General features: G+C 45.7%; 1 protein-coding gene across 5 annotated transcripts in view; it reads right to left on the bottom strand.

The window, feature by feature from the left end:
* Positions 1-15,484, bottom strand: part of RPH3A (rabphilin 3A) — a 331,945-nt gene that overhangs the window by 111,774 nt on the left and 204,687 nt on the right. For 2 of the 5 annotated variants that reach the window (XM_055236768.2, XM_055236771.2), the window contains exons 1-2: positions 570-957; positions 321-441 (exon numbers count right to left, since the gene is read on the bottom strand). The exons of 1 other annotated variant lie outside the window; for it this stretch is intronic. The gene's annotated coding sequence lies outside the window, so the exon portion shown is untranslated. 2 more of the 5 variants (XM_055236770.2, XM_055236769.2) reach the window with 2 other exon arrangements.

Below are 15,484 nucleotides of genomic sequence, written 5' to 3'. Positions count from 1 at the left end.
TCACCAGCTTCTGCTGCAAAGGAGAGGGCAAATTGGGCAGAAGCCACAATCTTGATCGAATTGCCTACAACATGAGCACATTTTAACCCCTCCCTGAGCACATTTTACCCCCTCCCTGGGCACTAAGCCAAAATCTCATTTGGCTTTGGGATGCCGCTTAGGTGATAAAACACTGCAGGATGTAGGCAAATAAGCATAGTCGTTCCTGGATACCCTTCTCCTCCCAACTACCCTTTACCCCACCAGCTCATGAACACACATCACAATTGGGATTCCAATACCCCTAGCCCATCTGCACAACCCAGGAGAATATCACTTACCGCGACGCTGGAGGATTGCAGGGGGAATGGGTGAGCCAAATTCTTGCCAAGTCCTCCCTTCCCTGCCGGGTAGGAAGACGCTAAGTCCCAATGACTTGGTTTAAAAGCTCAGCAGAGGTGCCTGAAAGAAAATTGTTCATTTGACTCTCCTACTCTTCCCAAAATAAAATCAAAGCACCAGTGCACACACATAGACACACACACATCAACTACCCCTAAATCATGCAGGACCAAGACAAAAAGAAATACCACTGCCAGAAGCGGAGAAAACTTGGACCAGCCAGTGAATCAGTGGACAAGGGACAGTGGCTCCCTCAGACTGTCCTCCACATGGATGAAGGTTTTCGCTCTGTCTCTCTCTCTCTCTCTCTCTCTCTCTCTCTCTCTTTCCCTTCTCCCTTCCTTTCCAGTCCGCGTAGGCAACTCCGGGCTGCTGGCAATAGACGAATCAATTGCTTCCCCAGAGCCGGTTTCTGCCACGGCTGCCACCACTACTGCAAAGCCCTGTGTGAGCAAGGGAAGCGGGGCGGCAGCTTCCCAGTGCAGGGGGAACCAAGCAGGAACCAAGCCTGCCTCCCACCCGTGATTTATGTGTGCGGTGCCTGGAGAAAGAAAGGTGGGAGGCCGGGAGGGGAGGTTGGGCGCACCAGAGATCCCAGCTGGTCGAAACGGCAACCAGGAGATTGGCGTCAGCACCACGGACAGCGCTAAGATGCGGCGGAGGAGGGGATGGGCGGGAAGCAAACCCCTAGGCAGAGAAGTTAAGTAATTGGATGGTTAGAGCAGAGAAAGGGGAGTCCGGAGGGGTGGGGGACGGGACTTCTCGACATCACACAGTCTAGTCAGTGACAGCTTACCTACCACACACTTGTTCTAATACTGTCGCTCACTCTCAGAGCAAAGGAGCTATAACTTCGCAGCCCCTGTCTCCCACACGCCCCCAGTCCTGCCTTGCTCCTCTCTGCTCAGACAAGAGCTTGGCCCCATTGTGTGGGGCTCCCTAAGTGGTTTTTCCCCTCAAAGTTTCGCCCAGATGACCTGTCCTCACCCCCATTGCTGCAGATTTCTGACCTGTACCTGGAGTTTCTCAGAATTCAGAGCAGAAAAGCTGAGGCTTAAGAAATGGAAATTTCTAAGGGGCAGGGTGGCTTAGTTGAATAAGCACTTGACAGTTTTCTGGAAGTCAGATCCAGCCCCCTTACAACTCTGGAAAAGTCATTTAATGTTTCCAAGTCCCATCTGTAAAAATGATAATATAACGACCTTATTTTTCCTAAAGATAGGAAGCAAGAGGTTAAAATGCAACAATAACAATACTCAAGCTGTGAACTGCCATGATTTCATGATCCATAACCTGTCCTAAAACACAAATGTTTGGACAGAGCGATAAAGGAATGGACAGCCCACCTAGGATGGCATGTGCCAATCTCACCCTTCAGCATGTGGTTTGAGTAGAATGAAGGGAAATTTTAGGTCTAAATCAGACCAGTGAACCTTGGCCAAAGACCCTTCCCCGAAAGATCCAGACTGGCTTTCTGAAGTGAAATCGCTATATGGACAACGAAATAAAAGTATCAAAAGGGGAAATATATAAAGATGAATGGATTACCATGGCTCCCAGTGCTCCAGATCTCAAGAGTCCTATTCCTCCTAACTTTGGGAAAGGGCTCAAATTGGAAAAAGGCCAGGAAATCTCAAACAGACCAAGATCTGCTTAGAACTTCTCTGCAAAGTGAAAGAGAACTCTCTCTATTGGAGACTCATATCTAAAGCTTCCCAACCAGAGGGCCCAGGGTTAGCTACTACATTTGTCACTTACTTCTCTCCATGAGACCCAGGAGTAAAAATGAGAACATTTAGAGCTTCATTTAAGAAACAATTTTTTTTAAGACAATGTCTCTGCCAGGTACGGTGGCTCATGCCTGTAATCCCAGCACTTTGGGAGGCCGAGGCAGGTGGATTACCTAAGGTCAGGAGTTCGAGATCAGCCTGGCCAACATGGTGAAACCCCATCTCTACTAAAAATACAAAAAAATAGCTGGGCATGGTGGTGTGCACCTGTAATCCCAGCTACTCGGGATGAGGAGGCAGGAGAATCACATGAACCTGGGAGGCGGAGGCTACAGTGAGCCGAGGTTGCACCATTGCACTCCAGCCTGGGCAACAAGAGTGAAACTCCATCTCAAAAAAAAAAAAGACAGTGTCTCACTCTGTCACCCAAGCTGGAGTGCAGTGGTGCAATCACAGCTCACTGAAATCTTGAACTCCTGGGCTCAAGTGATCCTCCCACCCCAGCCTCTCCAGTAGCTAGGACTCAAGGTGCACACGAACATACCCTGCTAATTTTTCTTTTTTTTTTCTGCAGAGATGGGTCTCACTATATTGCCCCGGCTGGTCTCGAACTCCTGGCCTCAAATGATCCTCCTGCCTCAGTGGTAGTGGTGGTGGTGGTAGTAATTGTCATCACCATGGTAATCATAGTGATGATCATAGTGATGGTGTTGATTGACAATAATTATGCTGATGACGTTGATGGTGATGATTATGGTGGTGGTGGTGGCAATGATGGCAGCTATTGAAAACCTACTATGTGCAAGCCCTTCTGCTAGGAACTTTACATGTATCATCTTCTGAAGTCCTCACCATGACCCTTTCAGGACACTAGTATTATTCCCATCTTGCGAATGAGAAAACTTAGACTCAAGAAATAAAATTCCTTGCTCAAGGCTTCACAGTAAGTTACAGACATAGCATTCAAACTCAGGGTTGTATGATTCCAAAGAACATGCTCCAGGATGTCTCTCTCAGAGTCCATTTCAAATGCATTCTACAAGTTTGAGGGGAAAAATTTCATCGAATATTTTCTGAGATGATCCTGTGACATAAATTCAGTGTCCTCACTTTACAGATGGAGAAACTGGGGACCAGAGAGGAGAAGTGATTTGTCCGTAGTCAAAGAGCTAGGAAGTAGCAGAGTTGAGTATAGAATGCAAGCCTTTCAGATGCCAGGACCTGTGGTCTATTGCCTAGGGCAGTCCCAGGCACATAGGAAACCCTCAATAAACAATTTCGTTTGTTTTATTTGAGTCAGAGTCTTGCTCTGTCACACAGGCTGGAGTGCAGTGGTGAGATCTCGCCTCACTGCAACCTCCACCTCCTGGATTCAAGAGGTTCTCATGCCTCAACCACCCAAATAGCTGGGACTACAGGCATTCACCCCACGCCTGGCTAATTTTTGTATTTTTAGTAGAGATGGGGTTTCGCCATGTTGGTCAGGCTGGTCTCGAACTCCTGACCTCAAGCGACCTGCCCACGTCGACCTCCCAAAGTGCTGGGATTACGGGTGTGAGCCACCACACCTGGCTGCCTCAAAAAACATTTGAAGAGTGATTCAAGAAGCCCAAGGAGAAATGAAAGTCATTTAGGATGCTGGTGGTGGAATCAGAACCCAAGTAGTTCCCAGGCCTCTTGGCTTCCAATTCCAAAGAATTTCTCACAGCTTCCCCGGCCATTAAGCATGTATTCTGGGAGGGCCTCTCATGAATTCAGCTCTCCCTTAGGGAATGACAATAGCTACCACCTGCTGCATACCTAAACACCTGCCATGTGTCAGGCATTGTACTAAGCACTTTACAGTGATTATCCCCACACTTCACAACTACCTGAAGTGGGTGCTATTATTGCCCCATTTGCAGACAAGAAGATGAAGGTTCACACAGGTGATGTGAAGCCCCCAAGCTCACACAACCAAGGAGCAGCAGAGGCAGGGATGCAAATCTCAGGTCTGTCTGACTCCAAAGCCTGTGTTTTCATGACCCTGTCAGTTTTTTCTAAACCAGGCCCCCTAGAGGCCCCTGTGGACATGAAAAGAGGCCTCAACTGACCCTCCACTCTGGTTTCAACTAGAACAGTTAGTGGTGCTTTTAACTGTTTTGCATACTGGGCATCTGCCCAAGCCTTCATTGAAACAAGGACTTTGCAGCAAAATTAAAAAATAATAATATGGTTGAAACCGGAGCTCTGCACCCTCTCTGGTGACCACGCCATCTAGGAACTAGCCTTGTCTTGTCAGGGGACCTTGCTCCACCCTGCCCACCTCCCTGGTCACCACTGCCAAACCCCCTCTGTCCGGGGTGCTTCTGGAGAACCCTTTGTTCAAAGAACCAGCTGCTGCTGTAAGCTCCACCAGCCTGTGGCACTGCAGCAGGGAGACACCTCGAAACCCAGACTCCTCAAGGCTGAGCCCGGCCAGGGTCTGACGCTCTCGAGGCTTCATTCAATGACAGAACATTGCAAAGATTCCTCAGGCCCCAATTCAGCAAGCTGCCTTGCTCTACCCTTGTTTTATGGAGCAGAGGCAGCCCAGTAAGACTTTCCATCACCCCAAAGAGAATGGGAAATGATGATGGTTGTAATAGCTACAGCAACAAATGCTACCCACTACCTCCTGCACAATTTGTGTATGTGCAGCGGCATCATCTCACCCTCCCAACAATCCCGTTTCCGGATGATAATGGTTTCATTTCTGTTTTATGAAACTGAGACTCCTAAAGCAACTAGCCTGAGGCCATTGAGTTCATAAGTGGTGAGACTGGAATTTGAACCAAGACCCTGTGAATTTATGATCATTATGCTATCTGGCATTCCTAATTCCTAATCGTCTCTTCTTTTGCAGGGGGCAGGTTCTTACTACTTACCAGGTGCCACGCTTTATCTCCCCAGCACTATTCATGACTGACAACAGTGAAAGGAGGTTGTGTTGCGCTATCTGCCTATTTTCAAGATGAGGAAATCAGACATGGAGATCTCAAGTGACTTGCCCAAGATAACAGAGCTAGGAAGAGGGGGAGAACAGGGTGTGAATCTGAACAGTTTATCTCAAGGTCCTCTGTGCTTTTCTGTGTCCCAAGGAAATGGGCACTGAGATAGCCCATTTCACTTAGCAACTGTGGTAGGCAAAATAACGGCCCCAAAAGATGTCCACATTTTCATCCCCAAAAGGGGTTAATAGATTACCTTAAGTGGCAAGTGGGACTTTGCAAGTGTGATTAAGTTGAGGATCTTGAGGTGGGAAGATTATCCTGGGTTATTTGGGTGAATCCAATGTAATCACAACGGTCCTTATAGGAGGGAGGCCAGAGGGCCAGAGTCAGAGAGGAAAGGTGTGGATGGAAGTATAGGGGGAGAGAAAGAAAGAGAGGTAGGGAGAGGTATGAAGATGCTTTGTTACTGATCTTGAAGATGGTGGAAGAAGCTACCAGGTAGGGAATGTGGGCAGGCTCTAGAAAATGAAAAGGTGAGGAAAAGAGTCTCCCCAAGAGCCTCCAGAAGGAACACAACCCCACTGCTGACACCTTGGTTTGAGGAATTCTGACCTCCAGGACTGTAAGATAATTAATCTGTGTTGTCTTCAGCCACAAAATTCGTGGTTACTTGTTACAGCAGCATAGGAAACCAATACAGCAAGTCTGCCAGGGGACCCTACATTAAGAAGCCCATAGCAAATCAGCTTTAGGAATCACGACTGAGCTCCCTCTTAGACAAAGAACCCAATGTTTCAATCATACTACAACCTGTTCTGAACAATACCATGTGTGTGCCCTACAAGAGAAAGGACACATGCTCAAAGCTTTAGCCTGAACACTGGGCTTTGTTGCTGGATGACACTGCTAGGGCATCCATGCCTTCTTCACTCCCTCCTCCTTCTCCTTTAAGAGCCTCCAGGGAAATGCTACTGTCAGGGACACAAAAGGGAAGAAATGTCACAGGGCAGCTTTCCAGGAGCACAACTCATCACAGGGAATTGGTCAAAGATAGAACAAGTAAATGAAACAGAGAGATTGGCATGCAAGAGAAAGAGAACATGAGACAGAGACAGAAAGGATTGCTGGGTCCCTGAGATTGGCCTATGTGCACTGACAAATCCCTTCCCACAAGGAAAAGGGCAATCGTGGGGAAGCCCACTAACCTCCTTAGGAAAAGACACAGTAGGACTTGGCGAAGCAAGCTTTCAAGACAAGTCAACAAGTCTTATTTATTAATCAGTCAATGCCGCGTTATCAGACAAGGTTCTGCCAGGGGAAGGGAACTTGGACTTGCCTTCTCTGATACTCGGAGTTTGATTTCAGCTCCCCTACTTCCCAGTTTGGGACCTTGGCATGTCACCATGCTCCGAACCTCAGTCTCCTCAACTATAAAATGGGACCACCATACCTTCCCCACTCATCTCCTGAAGCAGCCAGGATGTTTCACTGAGCTAATGAATAGGAATGAGTTTCGTATACTCTAAATGATGAATAATAGCTACCATTTACTGAGTGTCTACTGTGTGCTGCATGCTTATCCAGACTCCTATCCTCAAAGAATGTAGCTAAAACGTCCAGTCCAAAATGACCATAAGTAAGGGGAAAAGGACAGCAACGGCAGAGATGGCATAATGAAATGGTTAAGAGGCCAGGTTCTAGAGCTAGGCAGCCAGTGTTCAAATCTGACTCTACCACATGCAAACTGTGTGACCTTGAGGAAGTTACTAAACCTCCCTTTGCTTCAGTTTCTCTGTCTGCAAAGCAAATGATAGCACTTCCTCATATGGTTGTTGTTAGAATCACATTAGCTAATATATGTTAAAGCACTTAGAGCAGAGCCCGGCACATACGCAGCCCCATGTCTGTCATCTTTATTCATTATCATTGCCATTGTGGTTATTATTTATTATGAAAGAGAGGTATCTTCCAACGAGTGATACATGTTGTGCTGAGATCCAAAAGATGAAGTTAGGTATTCTAAGGATGTTTATTTTTTCAATGTTTAGATGTTACATTTTTACTTTAAAGCACATTAGAAAATTATTATATTCCCACTTACAGCAGTGACATAATGTCATTTCCATCACCTCCATAGCATTATCTGCCCTGAAATCTGAAAATCAGTCAGTCCTGAAATCATTCCTCTGGTTATGCTAGGTTTGCCTAACTACGCTCTGCCCCCCCACCATGCAGCTGTATCTCTCTCTCTCTCTTTTTTTTTTTTTTTTTTTTGAGATGGAGTTTCGCTTTTGTTGCCCAGGCTGGAGTTCAATGGCACAGTCTCGGCTCACTGCAACCTCTGCCTCCCGGGTTCAAGTGATTCTCCTGCCTCAGCCTCCCAAGTAGCTGGGATTACAGGCATGCACCACCACGTCTGGCTAATTTTGTATTTTTAGTAGAGATGGGGTTTCTCCATATTGGTCAGGTTGGTCTCGAACTCCCAACCTCAGGTGATCCATCCGCCTCGGCCTCCCAAAGTGCTGGGATTATAGGGGTGAGCCACCTCACCCGGCCATAGCTGTATCTCTTAAGGCCAGCTTCCCAGTGAAGCCAGTAAGTCCCAAAACACAATCTTAGGCCAAAAGAATAAAGTAAGCACATAGAACCTTTCCTCTCCCAGGTCCTCTCCAGAATCTGAATCTGTTTCTAGCCTGTAACAAATAAATAGCTGACACTTATTGAAGGCTGACTGCATTTTCCTCATCTGAACTCCCACAAAAGAACCTCACCTTCTCCCTGTGTCCACCCTACATTATAACTGGCTCCCCCACCAGACTGGACATTCCAAGAACACAGCTCAGTCTTGTGTATTTCTGAGTTCTCACGGCCCAGAACAAATCTGATGCCTGGTCAATGTTGAATAAACGAATTATTCTTAGACCTTTTGATGCTTGCATCTTTTGTCTTCCTGGAATCTCATAAAACTCACTGGCGTCTGACCACCCCAAATTGCATGCTTAGTTACCATAAATGAGATATGACCATAGTTCACGGGGCTCTGCAAGGAACCCTGTATCTTCAAGATGCTGCTGTTTTTGAACAATTTTAGGGGAACCTGGGATAGATCATCACCTCAGAAGAGCAATACTGGAGTGGCTGCTGCAGGGAGAGGGCTGAATAGAGGGGAGAGGCTGGAAAACCTGCCTGGGCGTGAGGTTGGACCTGAGCTGGACTGAATTTGAACAAGTGAAAAGAAGAGTAAGGAACAGCAGCTTGAGGAGAAAGTTCAGATATCTTTATGCCCAGTAAGGTATTAAGGATGAAGGGGGCTGATATTTGCTGGAAGATTCTACATTTTCTACCCACCCCCACCCCAGCTTTATTGAATCTACATTTTCAAAAGGAGCTTTAAGCTCTGATGGAAAATGAATGAATTCATAAAGGAGTGACCCCAGGCAGTGCGATTGGAGATGGGGAAGTCAAGAGAGAGAGATCTATTTCCAGGTAGGTCTTTCAAAGCACTCCTCCAAGAAGATCCTCTGAAGTCCCTAGTTTGCTTTTCCCTGGAAATGAATAAACCAGACTCCTCATCTCCGCTGTGGACGTATAACTGTCAAAGCCTCCTAGAAATAAGCCAGTACTAAGGAGGGAGCAGAGGAAAAGCTGGCTCCCCACTTAGTGGCTAAGACACTCACCAAGCGCCTAGCAGAATAACTGAGAGGGAGCTGGCTTTGAGTCCCACCTTTTCCATTCGCTGGTTGTGTGAACTTGGGCGAGTCACTTTACCTCTCTGTGCCTAAGCCTCATTGTCTGTAAAATGAGGATACTACTAATAATATGTACAACATTCATTTCTTGGAATTATTCAATGAGATAAAATATATAAAGGGCTTGGCACATAGTAGGTGCCCAACACATTAGCTACTACTATGTTATTACCTCCACTTTATTCATTTTTTATTGTTATCCTGTGTCAGATGCTGGAGATGCCAAAATGACTAAGACTCCACGCTTGCAAGCTACTGGCCAGTGGAGATATAGAAAAACGTGACAGGAGTGTGACAAGTGTGGCAAGAGTTATAAAAGGGATGTGGGAGGCAGAGCATAGAGAATGTTTATTTCTATTATGCATATGAGGTGGGAAGGAAGAGACTGGACAAGGTTACCTCCACAGGAGACCAGGAAAGCAGTGTAGGGGGTGGGGGGATGCCATGTAACCAATCTCTCAATGCCCTGAGCACCTCTTCTTCCCGACTCCAGCACTGACTCCAACATCTGGGGAGCTTCTCTCCTCCAAGGAGACTTAGCCTCACACTTACGTAATCCTAATGTGACACGACAGATACCCAGCAGGCTTGAAGAATGGAGAGACGAGCTCACCCCACCATTCCCACCTGGCCAAGCAGGGAAGGCAGTGACAAGTGCTGCAGAAATGGTGAGAGCCCACCTCTCAGGCAGCAGATTAGCAAGCAGATGAGCTGACGGGCAGGTGGCAAGGGAAACTGGCACAGCCTCTCTGAAGGGTGATCTAACACTGTGTGTCCAAAATCTAAAGACATTACACATACCTACCATGTGACCCATGAGACTCTGTCCAGGAATTTAACCTAAGGAAATAATTAGATGTATGTGCAGAGATGATCATCACAGAATCACTTACAATAATGACAAATTGGAAACAAGCTAAGTGTCTGACAACAGGGGATCATTTAAATAAATAGTGGCATATCCCATACCAGGGGAAGTGAAGCAGCTCCACACCAGAATAGTCTTGGTATATCCATGAAAAGCTGTAATCTCTTTATTAAAAAGAAAATGAGGAGAAATAGAAAAGATGACTCCATTCATAAATACGGTCCCTGGGCAGAGAGAAATACCTAAAAGTCCCTTCCACGTGCATTTCCTATTCTTCCTTCAAGATCCTGGTCAGTCACTCATCTATTCACTCAACAAGCATATGCTGACGACTGATTTATGCCAGGTACTAAGAATACAGAAAGACCGAAAAATGATACCATCCCTGTTCTTGCCAAGCTTAGAGACCAAAAGATCACTTCCTCCAAGGAGACCTCCCTGATTACACCAGTCCAGATTGAAGCTCCTCTTTTCTGATTCCTGGTAGTCTCCCCAGAGTTTACGAAGGACAATAACAACAAATTCCCAAGACTTCAGCTAAGTTCTTTACATTCAGGATATTGTTTAATACTCAGAGTGACCCTGGAAAATAGATCCTAAAATTAATCCCCATTTCTCAGATGAGAAGACTGAGCCTCATGCATTAGCAGGTAATCAAGCAGGGGCTTAGCTCACATTTGTCTGATGTCAGAGCCCATGCTCTTAAGCATTGTGTTGTATTGAATAAATGCTGAAGGGCCTGCATGGGACAGGAACAGAGTATCTGTCCACTCTCCCCGGGACCCATCCCAAACTGCTCCCAATATAGTTGGATCCTCCTCTTCTCTGCCCCCATTGCACATAATTCAGCTTCCATAATAGCCTGTATCCTTCCATCATGATCCCCAGCGTGGGAAAGTGGGAGAGACATCTGACCACCGTGAATTGCATGTTTAGTTATCAGCAACGGAGTATGTCAGTAACTAAGGGATTCTGCAAGAAGCTCCGTGTTTTCTAGATGCTTTGCTCTTTGAATAGGAAGACCTGGACTAGATCATCATCCCAGAAGATCAATGCCAGAATTGCTGGCTATAGCTAATATAGCTATTAGCTGATGGTTCTAAAGTTGCAGCCACGTGGAACATTCGTGTTCAATCAGACGACAAACCCAAGAACCTCTCGCTAGCCCTTTCCAGCAAAGTAAATGAACACAGAGAAGATCCGAAGGGACACAAGTCTGGCTGCACTTGGAAATGCCTGTTGGTTTTTCAAGGGAACCAGGTACGTTCCAGAGGATCTTTTTTTTTTTTTTTTTTTTTGAGATGGAGTCTCACTCTGTAGCCCAGGCTGGAGTGCAGTGGCATGATCTTGGCTCACTACAACCTCCTCCTCCTGGGTTCAAGTGATTCTCCTGCCTCAGCCTCCCCAGTAGCTGGGACTATAGGCATGTGCCACCAGGCCTGGCTTGCTTATTTATTTATTTATTTATTTATTTATTTATTTATTTATTTTAATAGCAGAGACAGGGTTTCACCATGTGAAAGGTGATCCTCTGAAGGCCAGGCTGGTCTCAAACTCTTGACCTCAGGTGATCCGCCCGCCTCAGCCTCCCAGAGTGCTGGGATTTTAGCTTCAGCCACCATGCCCAGCTACCAGAGGATAATTTCATAAGAAGTTTCATGTCATTCTTAAGTCAGTCTTGCAGGGTATCAAAACACAAAATTGCGTCTCCTTGTTGGCCATTCTGATACCCCCATAGGGAGCTGCAGAGAAAGGAAGCAGAGGTTCTGAGACACTCCATCTTCATCGGTAAAATGGAAGAAGAGTGTCTACCCACCTAGATGTTTGTAAGGATAAGACAGGATTAAAACACGTGAAATGGCCCATATGGAGCTCAGCAAATAGCATGTGTTCAACAAATGCCTGTTGAATCTGAAGGTAATAAAAATCATCATGAAAATGCCAATGTTATCTGGAAGAAATACTCCTTTCTAGTTTGCAAGATTACGTTTATCGGCTTATCCTTAACAGGTGAAAGAGATTTGAGAGAATGGACATAGGATAGGTAAGTTTTGAAGGAAGAAGAGAAAACCTAGGGGACATGAGATGTTTTCACAAAAATGAGGCCTACAGAGGGAAAGAACAGGCACTGGGGCCTCCAAAAGCAGGGAGGGTGGGAGGGGTGAGGATTGAAAAATTACCCATGGGGTACAGTTTTTACTATTTGGGTGATGGCTACACTAGAAGCCCAAACCTAACCATAATGCAATACACCCATGTAACAAACCTGCCCATGTACCCCCTCAATCAACAAAATTTTTTAAAGATGAGGCCAACATAAGCCCCCAAAAGAGAGGCATTATGAGAGTGCTGGTTACATAAAGGGGAGAAGAGGAAGAACAGATAAGGAATACAGAAAGAGATACTGAAGGAAAATTTTGCCAATTTCACTGAAGACCTCAGCAGGGCCATGTTCACTCTGAAGACTCTGGGGATGAATCTGTTCCAGGCCTCTCTCCCAGCTTCTGGCAGTGGCCGACAGTCCTTGCAGTTTCTTGGCTTGTGGCTGCTTCACTCCAATCTCTGCCTCCATCACCCCATGGCCTTCTTCCCTCTGTCTCTTTTACATCTGTGTCCATTTCTCTCTTTGTATGATGACACGAATCATATTGGATTTAGGGCTCACCCTAATCCAGGATGACCTCACCTTAACCTGAGTGTTTATATCTGCAAGGACTCTATTTCTAAATAAGGTCACATTCTGCGGTTCTGGGCAGACGTGGATTTTAGGGGGACATTATTCAACCCTCCATACAGTGGAAGTGTGATGGGTATGGAGATGGTGGTCAGAGTGTGAGTCCACTTCTTCACTAACTAGCGAAGCTGCCTTGGATAAATCACAATCAGCCCTACCTCACCTTCTCCATCTGTACAATGGAATAGGGTGATGATCGTATTATTAAACTAAGCTGACAGCTATAAAAACACCTTTTAATCTATATGATACTGTATGAATATGAGTTATTATATAGTGGCCATGAGAAAGTACTTTGCAGACCTGCAGCTACAGGAAGCTTAATTGACCGAAGGCCCCAGCTGCTGCACTCTCAAATCCATCAGTGCAAATGAGGCCATGCTTCCCATGGGCAGCTCCCAGCCAATAACGGAATGCTGCAGGGACACTAAAACCGGCCTGTCCCTGGGAGACATGGCACTCCTCCACACCTTGCTGAAGCGCCTTTAGGCTGCATGAGAGTCTAGGACACTCACTCCCAGCCTTCTTTCCCTCTCTCCTTCACTTGGGGGTCCAGTGGCTCCTTATGCCTTCTCCGGCTGCCTCCCTATTTTCTCCCAGCAGCCTTTCCCCTAATCAAATCTTACCACATCTATTCCTGTCTTGGTGTCTGTTTCCCGGAGGACCCAGAATAGCCCATTGTCCCAAAGACTTTCTGCTACCTTTGCCAGGTAAGCACGCATTCCCTGTTCCTGACTGTCCTTCTGGTAAACCACCTCTTCCCCACAGTCAGTCCTTTTGGGTGGAGGTTTGGGTGGAGCTGATGCCTCCCTATACTCCAGGAGTTAGCACATGTCCATGCCTAATTAATCCATCTATCTCATCCCCTGGCCACAATGATTAATGCAAAGAAGGGCATGTGGCCCAGTGCAAGCCAATGAGATTTCTATCTGAAACTTTTGCAGACATTCTTAGGAAAGAGGCATATCATTTTGATCGGGGTTGCTAAGTTGCTACAATGTAAGCCTGGGGCTGCCAAGGGGCTTCTTTGTATCCTCCAGCCTGAAGTTGACGCCTATGCAAAAGAGAGAGAGCAATGTAAGAAACTGATTCCTGATGCCATTATATGAGCACCTGAATCCAGCCATGCCTGAAACCCCCACACTTTTCCATGATGTAAGACAGTATGTTCCCTTGCCTTTTGTTGTTGTTTTGCTTTGCTTTAGCCTATTCGAACTGTGTTCCAACTAAAAAAAATTAAATTCATATATTTCCTGACATTATTCTTCAAAGTGCTGGCCAGAGAATGAGATTATGGCTTCTGGAACTACAAAGTCAAGTAAACATTGAGGATAGGCAAAATGGATTCTTTTAATTCTATGTGTGAACTACTTTCAGGGTGTCAGAAGGATTAAAGAGAAAAAAGAAACAACTAAAGAAGCATCAGTGGGAGCCAGTTTGGCTTTAGGCTGCTTTTTAAAGAAAGCCTCTCCATAATTAGGATTCCCAAATATAATCTCTCTCTCATTTGACAGAACCCAATACCTAGATAGCTACTTCTAAAAATAAGGGAAACTAAAATCTGTTTTTTGATGAATCACTAACACATTTCATCTCTGGCTCTTCTTGTGTTTGGGGATGGAACTCAGAAGAAGGTGTTTCCCTTCTTTTAAAAAAATTAAGATTGGTGGGAATTTCTGTCAATAAATTTGTTATGCTCTTCTCCCCAAATGTGAATTCTTCCTGTGAATGCTGGTGCCTCCCATATGGAAGAGAAGCTGATGTCAGGTCTATGCATTTACCACTGTTGAGGTTTATCCTACATGACAAAAAGCATTTTGGAGATTCTTTCCTTGTCAATAAACAGAAGCTCCAACAAAGCCAAGGCCCAGCAATACCTTTTATCCTAGCTCAGCCAAAAAAGCACCCATCCTGCTGCGGTATTGTGAGCAAGACTATAGAATTTAGCAAAATTGCAGCCTGTGCTACATTTCTGACTCAAGGCTCAATCTCTCTCCTTTGGAAGTAAAAATAAACAATATCCTATTCATGTTCAGCCGCTAGCATCATTAATTAACATAAGAAAACCAAACTTCACTAGGCAATTAACTCCCCTTTCTTGAGTAAATGCAGATGGCAAACAGAGGGCCTGTCTCATGTCAGGACCCTTCAGCCCCTACTTCAGAGGTATCTCCATCCCTGGCACGGCTTTGATGGCAAAAAGCAGAGGCACCTACATGTTCTTTAAATAGATCGCTGTCTTGCTGCCTTGACAGCTAATGGCCAAAGGAGGCTAACACACAGTGGCATCTGCATTCACAAAATCAAGGAAGTTTTCCATCAACAGACTTGCTCTTTTATTAAGAGGAAAAGCAATCAGGCATGGAGAAGCAGAAGCTACTAGGGGATTTGAACCTCTGAACTGCATTGAGCAGATGCACAGGGATGAGGAGGACCCAAATTAATAATAATATTAACATTGATGATCACAACAGCAGCAGCAGCAAGGGCTAATATTTGCTGAGTGCCTCCTGTAAACCTGACTCGAAATCACTGCTTTATATGCATGATCTCACTGAATTCTCACAATAACTCTAAGAAGTAGGTGCTAATATTATCTCTGCATAAATAGATGAGTGTGGTAGATTGGTTGCAAAAATGGCCTTAATTCTTCCTTTCCCTGTACCCATGCCCCTTGCAACGTGACTTCACATTGCAATGTAATTTTGTGGCTCTGCCCATTAAGAGATGGAGTTAACTTCTCCATCCTTTCAATTGAGTTTGACCTGTGCTTCCTTTGGCCAATAGAATGCTATGAGCCTAGACATTAAGAGGCCTTGCACTTTCTTTTTTTTTTTTTTTTTTTGAGATGGAGTCTCACTCTGTCGCCCAGGCTGGAGTGCAGTGGCATGATCTCGGCTCACTGCAAGCTCCACCTCCCGGGTTCACGCCATTCTCCTGCCTCAGCCTCCCGAGTAGCTGGGACTACAGGCGCCCACCACCACGCCCGGCTAATTTTTTGTATTTTTAGTAGAGATGGGGTTTCACCATGTTAGCCAGGATGGTCTTGA

This window comes from Symphalangus syndactylus, chromosome 13 (genome assembly GCF_028878055.3).
Source record: "Symphalangus syndactylus isolate Jambi chromosome 13, NHGRI_mSymSyn1-v2.1_pri, whole genome shotgun sequence".
Taxonomy (NCBI): domain Eukaryota; kingdom Metazoa; phylum Chordata; class Mammalia; order Primates; family Hylobatidae; genus Symphalangus; species Symphalangus syndactylus.
This window is presented reverse-complemented; position numbering and strand designations above follow the sequence as displayed.